The following is an 18,726-nucleotide window of genomic DNA, read 5'->3' on the forward strand; positions in this document are numbered from 1 at the left end:
AGAAATAACAAGACATTTAAGCTGCCAAACGTACTGGAACTAATGCACGAGGCTTTGTGACAAGTCACTGCTGAACGATGGCGAAATGTAGAACAGCACGTCGTAAAAGAGGAGGAGGAAATGTAGACTTTTTGGTGGCCTCGGATTCCTTGCTGGTCGCCTCGGTATCAGCGTAGCAGCTCTGGAATGGACCGCATTGCTCGGAGTCCGATATGGAGGGAGTTCAGAGATTACCAGACCATTGACTGCAAAACCTTCAGTGGCTACAATATTTAACTTCATGGCGAAATCCCAGCAATGCACTTTTACGCTGCACATAGCTCATGCAGAATAATTACCCTTGTTAAAGTCCGGAATTTCCATCACTATTGTTTTCTAATTACGATATTATCCTAGCTAAGATCTAGAGCATGTTATGGTTTCCATCAGATCACCTAATAACATTATCACTTGAGTTTTACCGTTATTTTCTTCTGTTTAAAAATTAAGTGACGTTCAAGCCTAAAGCGGTCTCTGCTCGTCTCTTTTTACGTCTTTACTTTAACTGTTCACATTACTGTAGGTTAGATGGACCAGGTGGGTGGCCAGTGATAGCTAGCCATGTTAAATGCTCTGGTAAGGCTGTTGGCCCGTATTACCGAGTCGATGTACGCCTAACGCACAGCATAAGACGTATCCTCATTATCGTACTTGACTGTGCTCGAGACAGATTGGCTTCCGTTCCACATGAAACGAAATCCAATGAGGTTCCAGCAGACGCGGAGGAATACATAGTGTAACATTTACACGAGGTTTATTGATAAGATGAACAGAGTATACCAACAGAACAAGTTTTACTGCGTTTTCTTCAGAAGCTACTATGCTACCATACAGAAAATTTATTTTCGGACACGGAAAGCTTAAGTTGCTCAATTTTCGTATAGGATTGAAAGGTTGATAGCATTCAGTCGTGCATACATTGCTTCGGAGCTCTTTTGGTTACTTCAGTCAGTCGTACTATTACCTAATTCGGATAAATGTTGCAACATTTCGTACCAAATTTAATAACGGGAGTTTTCATAGCGACGGTTTCTTGATTTTTAATTTCCGTTAGTGCATACATTTAAGAAACAATGTCGAGAACTCTAACATACGAGATAATACCAAGGTACATGCTTTTCAGTAGTTCATTATTTGTTGCGCAAATCGTTCAGCGTTCGTGTAGTGCATGATTCATTACACAGCCACCTTTCTTCTCGTCTTGTTTCAGATGCAGTATTTCATCTACAAAATCATTCGGGAAATTTTCAAATATTTCTAAACGATACGTTGGCTGATGAGTAAGTTAGATGTAACCACAGGCTGGTAGGGTCCACAATATGTTGCTCATATTTCTGTCCTTCAGTTAACTGGCCAACGTGTTAAATACTAAATGGTCAAATGATCTGTCCATTAGTCACATTAATTAATTCACAGTTGGTTCTTTTTCTGTCTTCGGCTGCTCCTTCCTACCGGTCGTCAAGTCATTGGATGTCGGAAAGGCGGCCTATCCTAACTCATTGTCGCACGCTCTTTGTATTCCTTATTAAGACGCTGTCACATTTTAAAGGTATAATGGCCGACTGTAGATTCGTCTGTGTATTATTATGTACTATTTCATCGCGTGGTTGGTCACTTGGTTCTTCTAGGTTCTTTGCACCTACTCTTAAGAAGCTGCTCTTGAATTGGGCGAAAACCTCGTATCATCCAGAGGCCATTTGACAAGTACCCTTTCTGTACAGCAGCATGTGGACACAGAGAGATTCTCAGAGTTTCTTAAGTTTCTAAGCTGCTACTTCATGTTAAACATGTGACCAGGTCTGTTTTTGTGCAACCATCCTACAATTTCGATCACATCGTATGTTTATTTATGTAACATTGTCCTAACGTAATGTTATTTATGTAATATAAACTATTTAGATACATTACTGGCCATTAAAATTGCTACACCAAGAAGAAATGCAGATGATAAACGGGTATTCATTGGACAAATATATTATACTAGAACTGACATGTGATTACATTTTCACGCAGTTTGGGTGCATAGGTCCTGAGAAATCAATACCCAGAACAACCACCTCTGGCCGTAATAACGGCCTTGATACGCCTGGGCATTGAGTCAAACAGAGCTTGGATGGCGTGTACAGGTACAGCTGCCCATGCAGCTTCAACACGATACCACAGTTCATCAAGAGTAGTGACTGGCGTATTGTGACGAGCCAATTGCTCGGTCACCATTGACTACAGATTTTCAATTGGTGAGAGATCTGGAGTATGTGCTGGCCAGGGCAGCAGTCTAACATTTTCTGTATCCAGAAAGGCCCGTACAGGACCTGCAACATGCGGTCGTGCATTATCCTGTTGAAATGTAGGGTTTCGCAGGGATCGAATGAGGGATAGAGCCACGGGTCGTAACACACCTGCAATGTAACGCCCACTGTTCAAAGAGCCGTCAATGCGAACAAGAGGTGACCGAGACGTGTAACCAATGGCACCCCATACCATCACGCCGGGTGATACGCAAGTATGGCGATCACGGATACACGTTTCCAATGTGCGTTCACCACGATGTCGGCTAACACGGATGCGACCATCATGATGCTGTAAACAGAACCTGGATTCATCCGAAAAAATGACGTTTTACCATTCGTGCACCCAGGTTCGTCGTTGAGTACACCATCGCAGGCGCTCCTGTCTGTGATGCAGGGTAATCGCAGCCATGGTCTCCGAGCTGACAGTCCATGCTGCTGCAAACGTCGTCGAACTGTTCGTGCAGATGGTTGTTGTCTTGCAAACGTCCGCATCTGTTGACTCAGGGATCGAGACGTGGCTGCACGATCCGTTACAGCCATGCGGATATGATGCTTGTCATCTCGACTGCTAGTGATACGAGGCCGTTGGGATCCAGCACGGCGTTCCGTATTACCCTCCTGAACCCACCGATTCCATATTCTGCCAACAGTCATTGGATCTCGACCAACGCGAGCAGCAATGTCGCGATACGATAAACCGCAATCGCGATAGGATACAATCCGACCTTTATCAAAGTCTGGAACGTGATGTTATGCATTTCTCCTCCTTACACGAGGCATCACTACAACGTTTCACCAGGCACCGCCGGTCAACTCCTGTTTCTGAATGAAAAATCGATTGGCAGCTTTCGTCCTGTCAGCACGTTGTAGGTGTCGCCACCAGCGCCAACCTTGTGCTTGTGTGAATGCTCTGAAAAGCTAATCATTTGCATATCACAGCATCTTCTTCCTATCGTAGCACGTCGTCTTCGTGATGTAGCAGTTTTAATGGCCAGTAGTGTACATTGTTATCATCAACTTCGCATAGTATTGAATACACTGGAGTCGAAAATTAAAGCAACAAACCGCTATTTCCCCGTTGTGTGTCCAATCCAGTATATAATCATACAAACTGTCAACAGACGTCCGTACGATCGTGTCCTGCACGGAACATGGCATTCCGGTCAATGGACAACCATCCCAACGATGACGTCAGGGCCCCTATCAAAGGAGGTAGTGTTTACCAGGTGGTCCCTCATCCACAGTTGCTGTGTACACAGCCACAGACGGTGCAGTATGGCACAGAGAATATACCTACCAAACTCTCTGCGGTGGAGGGCCATAGGAAGAATGGAAGGACGGTCACCAACTGATGTAGCCCGATGGCTTAACGTGAATCGTTATGTTGTTTCTCGGATGTGACGAAAGTTTCTAGAGACCGAAACTGTATCCCAAATATCGGGGTACCATTTGTGACATCAAAAAGAGAGGACCGTCATTTGGCTGTAAGGGCACGACTTTACCCCCTTAGTACAGTACGGCTACTGGCATCTGACCTCGCGGCATCCACTGGACGTGTTGTATCGAGGCAAACGGTGTACAGAAGGCTTCAGCAGAGTGGCCTTTACTGTCGGAGACCTGCTGTATGTGTGCCTCTGACGCGCCTCCACACAGGGGAAGGTCTAGAGTGGAGTCGTCAATTTGCCACCTGGACGATCGAACAGTGGGCCAAAGTTACTTTCACAGATGTCCCGATTTGGTCTGGAGAGTGATTACCGTCAGATTCGAATCTGGAGGCAACGTGCTACTCGATTTCGGGACTCAAACACTGCTGAAAGAGACCGATATCGAGGAGGATCCCCAATAGTGTGGGCAGGCATTATGTTTACCACGCGAACACCTTTTTACAAAATTGGTAGTGTTTCACTGCTGCCAGATATCGTGACGAGATCTTGGGACTTCATGCGAGGTTGTTGTGAGTTGCAATGGCCCAGATTTCGTACTGATGGACGATAATGATCGACATCATAGAGCACCGGCGGTTGATGTTTTCTTGGAATCGGAAGATTTTGCACCCATGGCGTGGCCTGCTCGCTCTCTCGATTTGAATCGCATAGAGTATGGCTGGGATGCATTAGGAAGACTCGTTGCACCTCGTCAGCGTCCACTATCCGCCATGCAAGACTTGCGAGCAGTGCTGCAGGAGCAACGGGCGTTATTGTGTCAACATGAGATTGATGACATCATTCACAGCATGCCGCGTCGTTGTCATGCCTGTATTGCTGCCAGAGGTGGTCACACCTCATACTCAGCCCATTAAACAGTTGTCAGAATGTGTGTGCAAGTCCGTTAAGTTGGCAAACAGGAAGAATATTTTTGTCTGCCGTTGTGCATCTTGCAGCCGGCCTGTGTGGCCGAGCGGTTCTAGGCGCTTCAGTCTGGAACCGCACGACAACTTATGTCACAGGTTCGAATCCTGCCTCGGGAATAGATGTGATGTCCTTATGTTAGCTAGGCTTAAGTAGTTCTATGTTCTTGGGGACTGCTGACCTCAGATGTTAAGTCCCATAGTGCTCAGAGACATTTGAACCATTTTGCGCATCTTGCAATTGTTTACACTTCTGTATTCCTTACATTGTTTCTACTTCATTATCACCTGTGTATACTGTTTTGTGGCATAATAAACGCTACCTTCCAAAATTTCCGTTTGTTGCTGTAATGTTGGATACCAGTGTATTTTGTTCGGTATCGTATCTACGTTTGCTATTATTTTGTGCACTGTATTAAGTACCTATGGCTATTTTCCATATGTCTACGAATATAGTCTCATGCCTATATAAATAAAATCTGTATACCAATAACACAAAGAAGTAAAAAAAAATTCAGCAGAATCTCATACAATAAAAAATGTAAAACAAAATAATAAAATAAAAATTCGCAAAAAATAAAACAAAAGACCTCCCACTGGCGTGTGACCTTGACGTAGTGTTGAGCCCTGTGTGCTCTGAGGACACAGTAGGCTGTACTGGGCAGGTCCAGCCATAATAGGCAGGTAACTGTAGAGAAGTCAAACTGTCGATGCTCAGTTGAAGGACCGTGGTTCGGAAGACAATAAAGATACCTATACCAGATCAGTCGCCGCCTGAGTCAACAAAAATGTACAGTACAAAAACAGTAGCCAATTGATGCCATGAAAATTATTATTTTCCATTTTTTACGATGCTTATCATTCCGGCTTGTATGACACCATATCTGTGGCACAAAATAATTGACATAGGCCAAATAAAGAATATTTGATTTCTCATTTTGTCCTAAAAATTTATGTTTTTTTTTACTAATCTTTCATAAAGTATCTATAATTAAGATTTTATATTTTGCAATGAAAACTGGAATTTTGCGTGCATTGTGTAATGAGAAACAAAAAGACGTGCATTTTTCATAAAGAATGAAGATTAGATACGTGTTAATCAGTGTAAATATGATGACTTTTTCATTTAAAAGACGTAAGTATTCCAGACTGAACGAGAAAAATAATGACATAAGTGGGATTTGAACCATCAATCACTTTATTCTACCAAATTACCATTTCTTCAACGCTAGCGATTCAGCGATGCATCCCGCGTTAGTTCCTTCTAAAACTTCAAAACCGATCTTTTTTGTAAACTTGTTAGAAACATTAAAATCAACTTTGTGGCCACTTTTCAACGGTGCTCCACGTGCGTGTTTTACTACGGAACTGAAAAGAGCGTCAGCGATTTTCACACTGCGTATTAACAGCGTCACAATCAGAACACAACAGTACAGAGACTGCGACTGTACACGATTTTTGAAATTAATCTTCATAGCTAAAGTATGTTTATGAAAAACGTTGATGGCTGTTAATACATAAGATTACCTAATACATAAGCAGGACCTACTTCCAAGAGCGCACCAACACCAGTGTACGTGTGCTACTATTGCTGACCAATCATCGCGTTCGAGTTTGTTTACATCTAGTTTATTCTTACGACGAAGTATAGCCGGGAGACCAGAGCGCAGGGCAGTGTTGCCAACTTGACGCCATCCGTCTAGAGATGGTGACAACTTCCAGAGATGCTCGTGGCGAAAGAAGCGGACAGACGACGGCGCGGCACACACCTCCCCCTATGCGCTCTTCCCCCCCCCCCCCCCCCCGCGCCCTCACCCCCACCTCCTGGTGTGTAATGTATTGCGCCCCCCACGACAGGGGAGCCTGCAGCCTGGGGAGGGGAGGACTTCTGGGCTAATTTTGTTTAGCGAGAATTAGGCGGCCGCCCTGTTGGAGGTGCTAAAACATTCGCCTGCGGCTCCGCCAGGCCATTATTTAAAATTAAAATTTATACCCCGCGAGCACCGGTTTTGTATCACAGCTGAAACTTTTATAAGGCGCCCCGTGCGCTCGTGGAGTCGCAGGTGGGGAAAGGTTGGAGAATAAGACCAATGTCTGCTATATGTGACACGTGCACCATTTACTGACATGTTGATCTTATGCTCTTCTTACAACTGCTGCTTGTAGACGGCAGTTTTCCTAACAGTTTCCACATTTAAACATCACAACAACGTAGGGCGTACGGTAAATTTGCACAAAATCAGAGGAATTGTTGTGAAGCGGCTTGTTTGTTGGTAAGACGTAAGACTGATTCTTTACCTGTTTTGTTGAAACAAAATCAAAATGCAGTTGTATTCCAGCGGCTATCTTAAGCGATTAGGGTAACGCGTAAGGTAAACACTAACAAATCCATTGTACGTGGTCTTTGTACCGTCAATACTAATATCATAAATGCGAAAGTAACTCTGTCTACTACATTTTCACGACTAAAGTGCTGAACCGATTTTTACGAAATCTGGTATGAAGATAGCTCGAACCGACGTAGAACATATGCTATTTTAGAAGGTAAAAAAATAAAAAATGTGGATCCATAACAGGGAGGAAATGAAACATCTCTCTGACCTTATAACTAATTTCCTTTTCTTTCTTTGTCAGTTTAATGCTATTTAATAATTATAGAAAGTCCATATTTTATTTTACTGTCGAACTTGACTCTTTGAAACAAGTGAGCATTTTGTAGTGGAAAATAATAGTTTGTAATTTTCACTTCGACATTTAATTTTGTTCTGCTAATAGAGTAATTAAGCTTTTCTTTAGCAATTTATGGTGTTCTTTGTGATTCTTTTTGCCATGAAAATTTTTTGCTGATTTTTTTAAAGTAATCGTTTAAATTTAAGTAAGGAATGTTGTTTTCCTTTTTTTAGAGAAGTCCTCCTAAGCTGAATAGTTATTCAACATTTAATTCTTTCTTTCTTTCTCTAACAACTTTTTCTTTTTTCAGGGTTCCATACCTACATCGATATAAACTAAATCCTCACAGCATCACTTTGATTTCCATCTCACAGTATGTTTCTCCGACTGTTAAAAATGCGTTTTCTAAGGAACAGGTAGAAGAATCAAGTTGAAATTTATTTCACACACAAAGGCCTATGAGACCTCGGACGGAAGATACGGCAACTTATGTCACATATTTTGATACCCACAAACTCACTGATCAAATCCTATAGGGTACTTCCCTCTGGCCTAGAATGATGAAATTTGGGAAGAAGTAACGTTTCGCAGTACAAGCAAAGGAAAAAAATCCGAAAACTGTTAATTTGTGGCTGTACCACACGAAGTAATATAAACTCCTGGAAATTGAAATAAGAACACCGTGAATTCATTGTCCCAGGAAGGGGACACTTTATTGACACATTCCTGGGGTCAGATACATCACATGATCACACTGACAGAACCACAGGCACATAGACACAGGCAACAGAGCATGCACAATGTCGGCACTAGTACAGTGTATATCCACCTTTCGCAGCAATGCAGGCTGCTATTCTCCCATGGAGACGATCGTAGAGATGCTGGATGTAGTCCTGTGGAACGGCTTGCCATGCCATTTCCACCTGGCGCCTCAGTTGGACCAGCGTTCGTGCTGGACGTGCAGACCGCGTGAGACGACGCTTCATCCAGTCCCAAACATGCTCAATGGGGGACAGATCCGGAGATCTTGCTGGCCAGGGTAGTTGACTTACACCTTCTAGAGCACGTTGGGTGGCACGGGATACATGCGGACGTGCATTGTCCTGTTGGAACAGCAAGTTCCCTTGCCGGTCTAGGAATGGTAGAACGATGGGTTCGATGACGGTTTGGATGTACCGTGCACTATTCAGTGTCCCCTCGACGATCACCAGTGGTGTACGGCCAGTGTAGGAGATCGCTCCCCACACCATGATGCCGGGTGTTGGCCCTGTGTGCCTCGGTCGTATGCAGTCCTGATTGTGGCGCTCACCTGCATGGCGTCAAACACGCATACGACCATCATTGGCACCAAGGCAGAAGCGACTCTCATCGCTGAAGACGACACGTCTCCATTCGTCCCTCCATTCACGCCTGTCGCGACACCACTGGAGGCGGGCTGCACGATGTTGGGGCGTGAGCGGAAGACGGCCTAACGGTGTGCGGGACCGTAGCCCAGCTTCATGGAGACGGTTGCGAATGGTCCTCGCCGATACCCCAGGAGCAACAGTGTCCCTAATTTGCTGGGAAGTGGCGGTGCGGTCCCCTACGGCACTGCGTAGGATCCTACGGTCTTGGCGTGCATCCGTGCGTCGCTGCGGTCCGGTCCCAGGTCGACGGGCACGTGCACCTTCCGCCGACCACTGGCGACAACATCGATGTACTGTGGAGACCTCACGCCCCACGTGTTGAGCAATTCGGCGGTACGTCCACCCGGCCTCCCGCATGCCCACTATACGCCCTCGCTCAAAGTCCGTCAACTGCACATACGGTTCACGTCCACGCTGTCGCGGCATGCTACCAGTGTTAAAGACTGCGATGGAGCTCCGTATGCCACGGCAAACTGGCTGACACTGACGGCGGCGGTGCACAAATGCTGCGCAGCTAGCGCCATTCGACGGCCAACACCGCGGTTGCTGGTGTGTCCGCTGTGCCGTGCGTGTGATCATTGCTTGTACAGCCCTCTCGCAGTGTCCGGAGCAAGTATGGTGGGTCTGACACACCGGTGTCAATGTGTTCTTTTTTCCATTTCCAGGAGTATATATATATATATATATATATATATATATATATATATATATATATATAATGATTCTATGATACTGATTATAACATTAAAGTGCCTGCAAAACAGATGTCACAATTTTCTAATTAATCATTACCACTTCGTCTCACGTTACGTCTAAATGGTCTCCTACGAATATGTGAACTGCACAGGAAAATATAAATCAGGATGTGCCGTCATTGTATAGTGACTGGGACGATTTCGTCTCAATTTCAGGCTCACACACGCAGAGATTAAAACACACCTAAATTTCCTGTAACTCAGTGACACAGAACATAACAAGACAGCAATGACTACGAAATACACCCAAATGTCGCAAGATGTAGTGGGGCGACGAGTAAATAATCAAAGGGTCAATATTTCGCTTTGACAAGACACTTAAATTGTCTGTGCATGCTTTACATCTACCTTCGCCGTTTAAAAGAGCCTGAAAAAGATTGCCAGAAAGTAATGGTTAACATACTGACCACAATTTCCAGTCTGCAAGTCCACATTACTCTTTGCACTCACTGAAATTGCTTTTTTACTCAGCACGATCAGGGACTTAGACTATAAATAAAAATTTGAGTTTTAACTGATATATATATTCCGTAAAAGTTCACACACGTACAATGTAATAACATCGCTAATAATAATAATAATAATAATAACAAAAATACACTCCTGGAAATGGAAAAAAGAACACATTGACACTGGTGTGTCAGACCCACCATACTTGCTGCGGACACTGCGAGAGGGCTGTACAAGCAATGATCACACGCACGGCACAGCGGACACACCAGGAACCGCGGTGTTGGCCGTCGAATGGCGCTAGCTGCGCAGCATTTGTGCACCGCCGCCGTCAGTGTCAGCCAGTTTGCCGTGGCATACGGAGCTCCATCGCAGTCTTTAACACTGGTAGCATGCCGCGACAGCGTGGACGTGAACCGTATGTGCAGTTGACGGACTTTGAGCGAGGGCGTATAGTGGGCATGCGGGAGGCCGGGTGGACGTACCGCCGAATTGCTCAACACGTGGGGCGTGAGGTCTCCACAGTACATCGATGTAGTCGCCAGTGGTCGGCGGAAGGTGCACGTGCCCGTCGCCCTGGGACCGGACCGCAGCGACGCACGGATGCACGCCAAGACCGTAGGATCCTACGCAGTGCCGTAGGGGACCGCACCGCCACTTCCCAGCAAATTAGGGACACTGTTGCTCCTGGGGTATCGGCGAGGACCATTCGCAACCGTCTCCATGAAGCTGGGCTACGGTCCCGCACACCGTTAGGCCGTCTTCCGCTCACGCCCCAACATCGTGCAGCCCGCCTCCAGTGGTGTCGCGACAGGCGTGAATGGAGGGACAAATGGAGACGTGTCGTCTTCAGCGATGAGAGTCGCTTCTGCCTTGGTGCCAATGATGGTCGTATGCGTGTTTGGCGCCGTGCAGGTGAGCGCCACAATCAGGACTGCATACGACCGGGGCACACAGGGCCAACACCCGGCATCATGGTGTGGGGAGCGATCTCCTACACTGGCCGGACACCACTGGTGATCGTCGAGGGGACACTGAATAGTGCACGGTACATCCAAACCGTCATCGAACCCATCGTTCTACCATTCCTAGACCGGCAAGGGAACTTGCTGTTCCAACAGGACAATGCACGTCCGCATGTATCCCGTGCCACCCAACGTGCTCTAGAAGGTGTAAGTCAACTACCCTGGCCAGCAAGATCTCCGGATCTGTCCCCCATTGAGCATGTTTGGGACTGGATGAAGCGTCGTCTCACGCGGTCTGCACGTCCAGCACGAACGCTGGTCCAACTGAGGCGCCAGGTGGAAATGGCATGGCAAGCCGTTCCACAGGACTACATCCAGCATCTCTACGATCGTCTCCATGGGAGAATAGCAGCCTGCATTGCTGCGAAAGGTGGATATACACTGTACTAGTGCCGACATTGTGCATGCTCTGTTGCCTGTGTCTATGTGCCTGTGGTTCTGTCAGTGTGATCATGTGATGTATCTAACCCCAGGAATGTGTCAATAAAGTTTCCCCTTCCTGGGACAATGAATTCACGGTGTTCTTATTTCAATTTCCAGGAGTGTAGAAACAAGTCCCAAGGAGCCAAATAGGTTGAACATGGTGGCTGAGGCATAATTGTCGTATTGTTTTTGGCCAAAAAATCTCTGATAGGCAACGATGAACGATCAGGTGCATTGTCGTGATGCAAAAGCCATGAATTGTTTTTCCACAATTCCGCACGTTTCTTGCGTATTGCTGCCCGTAAACGGGGCACAACGCCAAGATAATACTCCTTATTGACGGTACGACCTTCAGATAAAAATTCATGCTGTACTACGCCATGGTCATTGGGAAAAGCAGTGAGCAAAACTTTGACATTTCGTAGAACTTGGAGAGCTTTTTTCGGTCTTGGCTCTTCGGGATGGAACCATTGGGACGACTGAGCTTTGTTTCCGACGTCACAACAGTAAACCTGTTTCGGCACCAGTTACGACCCTTTTGAACAAATCAGGAGCATGAGTGACGCCATTCAAGAGCTTCGGAGCGATGCTCATGGGAAGGTTTCTTCCGTTCAAAATTGGGAAGTTTAGGGGAAAAAAAACTTCGCCGGCTCATGTCTCATGCCCAAAACATCCGAAAAAATTGAATGAAACGAGCCGATCCACATGCCAACATCCTCAACAACTTCTCTTCGGTAATTCGATGATTTCCCAAAGCAGTTCACAGCTTCAACGTTATAATCTGTTGGTGCGCTGGGGCATACAGAGCGAGGTACGAGAATGGCATCTACTCGGCCTACTTGGGAGAGACTGTACCATTTGTAAACATTTAAAATTAAAAAAAAAAAAACAGACTCACCATATGCCACCGTCAAAATTTCAAGTGTTTCAGATCTCTTGATTCCATTTTTCACAAAAGATTTGATGCAAATTCTTTGTTCCACTTTTTTATAATAAACGAAAATCGCCGAACGCCCTAAAACACGTCTAACCTTTCTATTTGTCAAAGACAAACGAAGTATACTGCACACTTGAAACTGTGAATCTATGTTAGGAAAAAGTGTACCAACACAAAAAAAACGATACAATATTCAAACGTAAGTTGCCCGCGCAATATGAAAAGTCAGCTTACTTTTTGAACAGCCCACATACCTCAGTGCGAAGTGTGACCTACCACTGAGTCTCTAGCTGTACTTATATGGAGGAGCAGAGGACAGCCAAACGGAACATCTGCAGTCAATTGCCCAGTCCCTTGGAGAGAAGTCAGCATGGAGACTGTAGTATTCAATCGCGACGCAATTTGTGCGTTGCATCGTCAATGTGACGGTGTGAGGGTTACAGTTAAGGGGCAGTGGCGCGTCGGAAACAAGCTATTCGACTCCCACGAGAAGTTCCATACGGTGACTATACCCGCGTTAGTCGCTTGGAGAGAAGTCGGCATGGAGGCTGCAGTAAGCAATTGCGACACAAGTGGTGTTTTGCATCGTCGATGTGAGGATGCGAGAGTTACAGTCAACTGGGAGCGGTGCATCAGAAACAAACTACTTGACTCCCAGGAGAAATACCATACAGTGAACGTAGCCGCAATAGTCGCTTGGAGATAAGTCGGCAAGGATATAGTAGTATTCAATTGCAACGCAATATGTATGTTGCGTCGTAAATGTGATTGTGCCAGCGTTACAGTAAAATGGCAGTGTTACATCGGAATCAAGCTACTTGACTCCCAGAAGAAGTTCCATACAGTGACCGTAGCCACGTTACTCGCTTGGAGAGAAGTCGGCATGGAGCCTGTGGTATTCAATCGGGAAGAAATTAGTGTATTGTATCATCAGTGTGAGGGTACGTGGGTTACACTAAACTGGCACTGGTGCATGGGAACCAAGCTACTTGCCTCCCAGGAGAAGTTCCTTAAGGTCAGTGAACCCGAGTTAGTCACTTGGAGAGAAGTCGGCATGCAGATTGTAGTATTCAGTCGCGACGCAGTTTGTTTGTTGCGTCGTCAGTGTGATGGTGGAAGTGATTATAGTAAACAGGCAGTGGTGCATCGGATACAAGCTACTTTACTCCTTAGAGAAGTTCCATACGGTGACAATACCCACATTAGTCGCTTGGAGAGAAGTCGGCATGGAGCTTGTAGTATTCAGTCGCGAGACAACTAAAGTTTTGCATCGTCAGTTTGAGGGTAGGAGGGTTACAATAAACTGGCAGTGTTGCATCGGAAACAAGCTACTTGACTCCCAGCAGAAATTCCATAAGGTGACAGTAGCCACGTAACTCGTTTGGAGAGAAGTTGGCATGGAGCCTGTGGTATTCAATCGTGAAGCAATTAGTGTATTGTACCGTCAGTTTGAGGATACATGGGTTACCGTAAACTGGCACTGGTGCATCGTAACCAAGCTACTTGCCTCCCAGGAGAAGTTCCTTAAGGTGAGTGAACCCGAGTTAGTCACTTGGAGAGAACTCGACATGGAGATTTAGTATTCAATCGCGATGCAATTTCTGTGATGCATCGTAAATATCAGGGTGCAAGCGTAACAGTGATGTGGCAATGTTGCATCGGAAACAAGCTATTTGACTCCCAAGAAAAGTTCCAAAAGTTGGCCGTAATTCGTCATGGAGCCTATAGTATTGAATCGCGAAGCTGTTTGTGGGTTGCATCATCGAAGTGAGATTGCGAGAGTTACAGTTATCAGGTAGCGGTGCACCGGAAACAAGGTTCTTGACCCCCCAGGAGCAGTACCATACGGTCACCATAGACGCATTAGTCACGTGGAGAGAAGTTCTCATGGAGCCTGTAGTATGCAATCGCCAAGCAATTTGCGTGTTGCATCGTTAACGAGATGGTTAGAGGGTTACAGTACACTGGCAGTGGTGCATCAGAAAAAAGCTATATGTCTCCCAAGAGAATTTCCATACGGTGAACATTGCGACATTATTCGCTTGGAGAGAATTTGGCATGGAGGCTGTAGTATTCAATCGCGACGAAATTTTTGGGTTGCATCGCAAATGTGAGGGTGGAAGCGTTACGGTGATCTGGGAGTGGTGCATCGGAAACAAGCTGCATGACTTGCAGCAGAATTTCCATACGGTGACTGTAGACGATTTAGTAGGTTGGAGAGAAGTCGGCATGGAAGACATTGTATTCAGTCACGACGGAATCTGTGTGTTGCATCGCAATAGTGATGCGTGGTTTACAGTAAACTGGCACTAGTGCATCAGAAATCAATTACTTGACCCAAATGACGAATTTCATATGGTGACCATTGAAGCGTTAGTCGCTAGGGGAGACATCATCATGAAGACTGTAGTATTCATCCACGAGGCAATTTCAGTTGCACATTGTCAATGTGAGGGTGCGAGGGTAACATTAAATTTGCAGTGCTGTAGCGGAAAATACACTCCTGGAAATTGAAATAAGAACACCGTGAATTCATTGTCCCAGGAAGGGGAAACTTTATTGACACATTCCTGGGGTCAGATACATCACATGATCACACTGACAGAACCACAGGCACATAGACACAGGCAACAGAGCATGCACAATGTCGGCACTAGTACAGTGTATATCCACCTTTCGCAGCAATGCAGGCTGCTATTCTCCCATGGAGACGATCGTAGAGATGCTGGATGTAGTCCTGTGGAACGGCTTGCCATGCCATTTCCACCTGGCGCCTCAGTTGGACCAGCGTTCGTGCTGGACGTGCAGACCGCGTGAGACGACGCTTCATCCAGTCCCAAACATGCTCAATGGGGGACAGATCCGGAGATCTTGCTGGCCAGGGTAGTTGACTTACACCTTCTAGAGCACGTTGGGTGGCACGGGATACATGCGGACGAGCATTGTCCTGTTGGAACAGCAAGTTCCCTTGCCGGTCTAGGAATGGTAGAACGATGGGTTCGATGCCGGTTTGGATGTACCGTGCACTATTCAGTGTCCCCTCGACGATCACCAGTGGTGTACGGCCAGTGTAGGAGATCGCTCCCCACACCATGATGCTGGGTGTTGGCCCTGTGTGCCTCGGTCGTATGCAGTCCTGATTGTGGCGCTCACCTGCACGGCGCCAAACACGCATACGACCATCATTGGCACCAAGGCAGAAGCGACTCTCATCGCTGAAGACGACACGTCTCCATTCGTCCCTCCATTCACGCCTGTCGCGACACCACTGGAGGCGGGCTGCACGATGTTGGGACGTGAGCGGAAGACGGCCTAACGGTGTGCGGGACCGTAGCCCAGCTTCATGGAGACGGTTGCGAATGGTCCTCGCCGATACCCCAGGAGCAACAGTGTCCCTAATTTGCTGGGAAGTGGCGGTGCGGTCCCCTACGGCACTGCGTAGGATCCTACGGTCTTGGCGTGCATCCGTGCGTCGCTGCGGTCCGGTCCCAGGTCGACGGGCACGTGCACCTTCCGCCGACCACTGGCGACTACATCGATGTACTGTGGAGACCTCACGCCCCACGTGTTGAGCAATTCGGCGGTACGTCCACCCGGCCTCCCGCATGCCCACTATACGCCCTCGCTCAAAGTCCGTCAACTGCACATACGGTTCACGTCCACGCTGTCGCGGCATGCTACCAGTGTTAAAGACTGCGATGGAGCTCCGTATGCCACGGCAAACTGGCTGACACTGACGGCGGCGGTGCACAAATGCTGCGCAGCTAGCGCCATTCGACGGCCAACACCGCGGTTCCTGGTGTGTCCGCTGTGCCGTGCGTGTGATCATTGCTTGTACAGCCCTCTCGCAGTGTCCGGAGCAAGTATGGTGGGTCTGACACACCGGTGTCAATGTGTTCTTTTTTCCATTTCCAGGAGTGTAGTTACTTGAGTCCCAGGAGTAGTTCCACACGGTGATGGTACCAGGATTAGTCGCTTGGACAGAAGTAGGCATGGAGTCAGTAGTATTCATTCGCACCGCAATTTAAGTTATACATCGTCAATGTAAGGATGTGGGGCCACAGTAAACTGGCAGTGGTGCATCGGAAACAAGCTACTTGACTGAGAGACGAAGTTTCAAATGCTGGCAGAAGCCGAGTTAGTTACTAGGAGAGAAGTTGGCATGGAGCCTTTACTATTCAATCGCAACCCAATTTGCGTCTTGCATCGAAAATGTGAGGGTGCAAACGTTACAGAAAACTGTCAGTGGTGCATCGGAAACCAGATACTTGACTCCCAGGAGAGATTTCAAATGTTGGTCACTAAGAGGGAAGTTGGCATAGCGCCTGTAGTATTCAATCGCAACACAACTAGTGTGTTGCATCGTAAATGAGAGGGTGTAAAACTTATAGTTAACTGACAGTAACTGACAGTGGTGCATCGGAAACAAGCTACGTGACTACTAGGAGAAGATCCATACGGGGACCATAGACGTTTTAGTCACTTGGAGATATGTCCACATGGAGCCTATAGCATTCAATCAGGAGGCAATTTTTGTCTTACATCGTCAAAGGTAGGGTGCGAGGTTTACATTAAACAGGCAGTTGTGCATCCTAAACAGGCTATTTGAGTTACAGGATAAGTTCGATACGATGACCGTAACCACGTTATTCACGTCGAGAGAAGTATTCATGGAGCCTGTAGTACTCAGTCACGACGCAATTAGTGTGTTGAATCGTCAATGTGAGAGTGTTACGGTTACATAAAAATGGCAGTGATGCATCGAAACCAAGTTACTTGACTGCCATTAGTCACTTGGAGCGAGTTGGCATGGAGCCTGTAGTATTCAATCGCAGCGCAATTTGTGTGTTGCATCGTAAACGCGAGGGTGCAAACGTTTTAGCAAACTGGCAGTGGTGCATCTGAAACAAACTACTTGACTCCAAGAAGATGTTCCTTACAATGATCGTAGCCGCATTAGACGAGTGCAGAGAAGACGCCATGGAGCCTATAGTATTCAATCGCGACCCATTTTGTGTGTTGCATCGTCAATGTGAGGGTGAGAGGGTTACAGTAAATTGGCACTAGTGCATCAGAAATCAAATACTTGACTCAAAGGACGAATTCCATATGGTGACCATAGCCGCGTTAGTTGCTAGGAGAGAAGTCGGCATGAAGCCTGTAGTATTAATTCACGAGGCAATTGCAGTTACACATCGTCAGTGTGAGGGTGCGAGGGTTACAGTGAATTCGCAGTGGTGTAAAGGAAAATGGCTACTTGAATCCCAGGAGAAGTTCAATACGGTGACGGTATCTGCATTAGTCGATTGGATAGAAGTAGGCAGGGAGCCTGTAGTATTCAGTCGCAACGCAAGTACTGTGTTACATCGTAAATGTGAGGGTGCCTACGTTATAGTAAACTGACAATAGTGCATTGGAAAAAAGCTACGTGACTACCAGGAGAAGATCCATATGGAGACCGTAGACACTTTAGTCACTTGGAGATACGTAGTTATGGAGCCTATAGTTTTCAATCGCCAGGGAATTTTTGTATTGCTTCGTCAATGAAACTGTGCGAGGGTTACAGTAAGCTTTCAGTGGTGAATCGGAAACAAACTACGTGACTACCAGAAGAAGTTTCATATCGTGACCGTAGATGCTATATTTGCTTGGAGATATGTCGTCATGGAGCCTATACACACAATTCAATCACGAGGCAATTTTTGTGTTACATCGACAAAAAATGTGTGCGAGTTTTACAGTAAACTGGCAGTTGTGCATCCTAAACAAGCTACTTGATTTACAGGATAAGATCGATATGGTGATTGTAACTACATTATTCGCGTGGAAAGAAGTCTGCATGGAGCCATCAGTATTCAATCGATACGCAATTTGTGTGTTGCATCGTCGATGTGAGAGTTTGATGCTTACATTAAAATGGCAGTGATGCATCGAAACCAAGTTACTTGACTGCCATTAGAAGTTTCATATGGTGACTGATGCCGAGTTAGTCACTTGGAGATATGTTGGCATGGGGCCTGTACTTTTCAGTCGCAACGCAATTTCTGTGTTAGAACGTAAATTTGAGGGTCCAAACGTTACTATAAACTGTCAGTGGTGCATCAGAAACAAGCTACTTGACTCCCAGGAGAAGTTTCATATAGTGACTGAAGCAGAGTTATTGAGTTGGAGAGAAGTTGGCCTGTGGCCTGTAGTATTCAATAGCAACGTAATTAGTGAGGGCACAAACGCTACAGTAAACTGTCAGTGGTGCCTCAGAAACAAGCTACTTGACTCCTAGGAGAAGTCTCATATGGCGACCGAAGTCGAGTTAGTCACTTGGAGAGAGTTGAAATGGAGCCTTTAGTATTCAACACGCAAAGCAATTTGCGTGTTGCATCGTA

This window comes from Schistocerca nitens, chromosome 6, assembly GCF_023898315.1.
Source record: "Schistocerca nitens isolate TAMUIC-IGC-003100 chromosome 6, iqSchNite1.1, whole genome shotgun sequence".
Taxonomy (NCBI): domain Eukaryota; kingdom Metazoa; phylum Arthropoda; class Insecta; order Orthoptera; family Acrididae; genus Schistocerca; species Schistocerca nitens.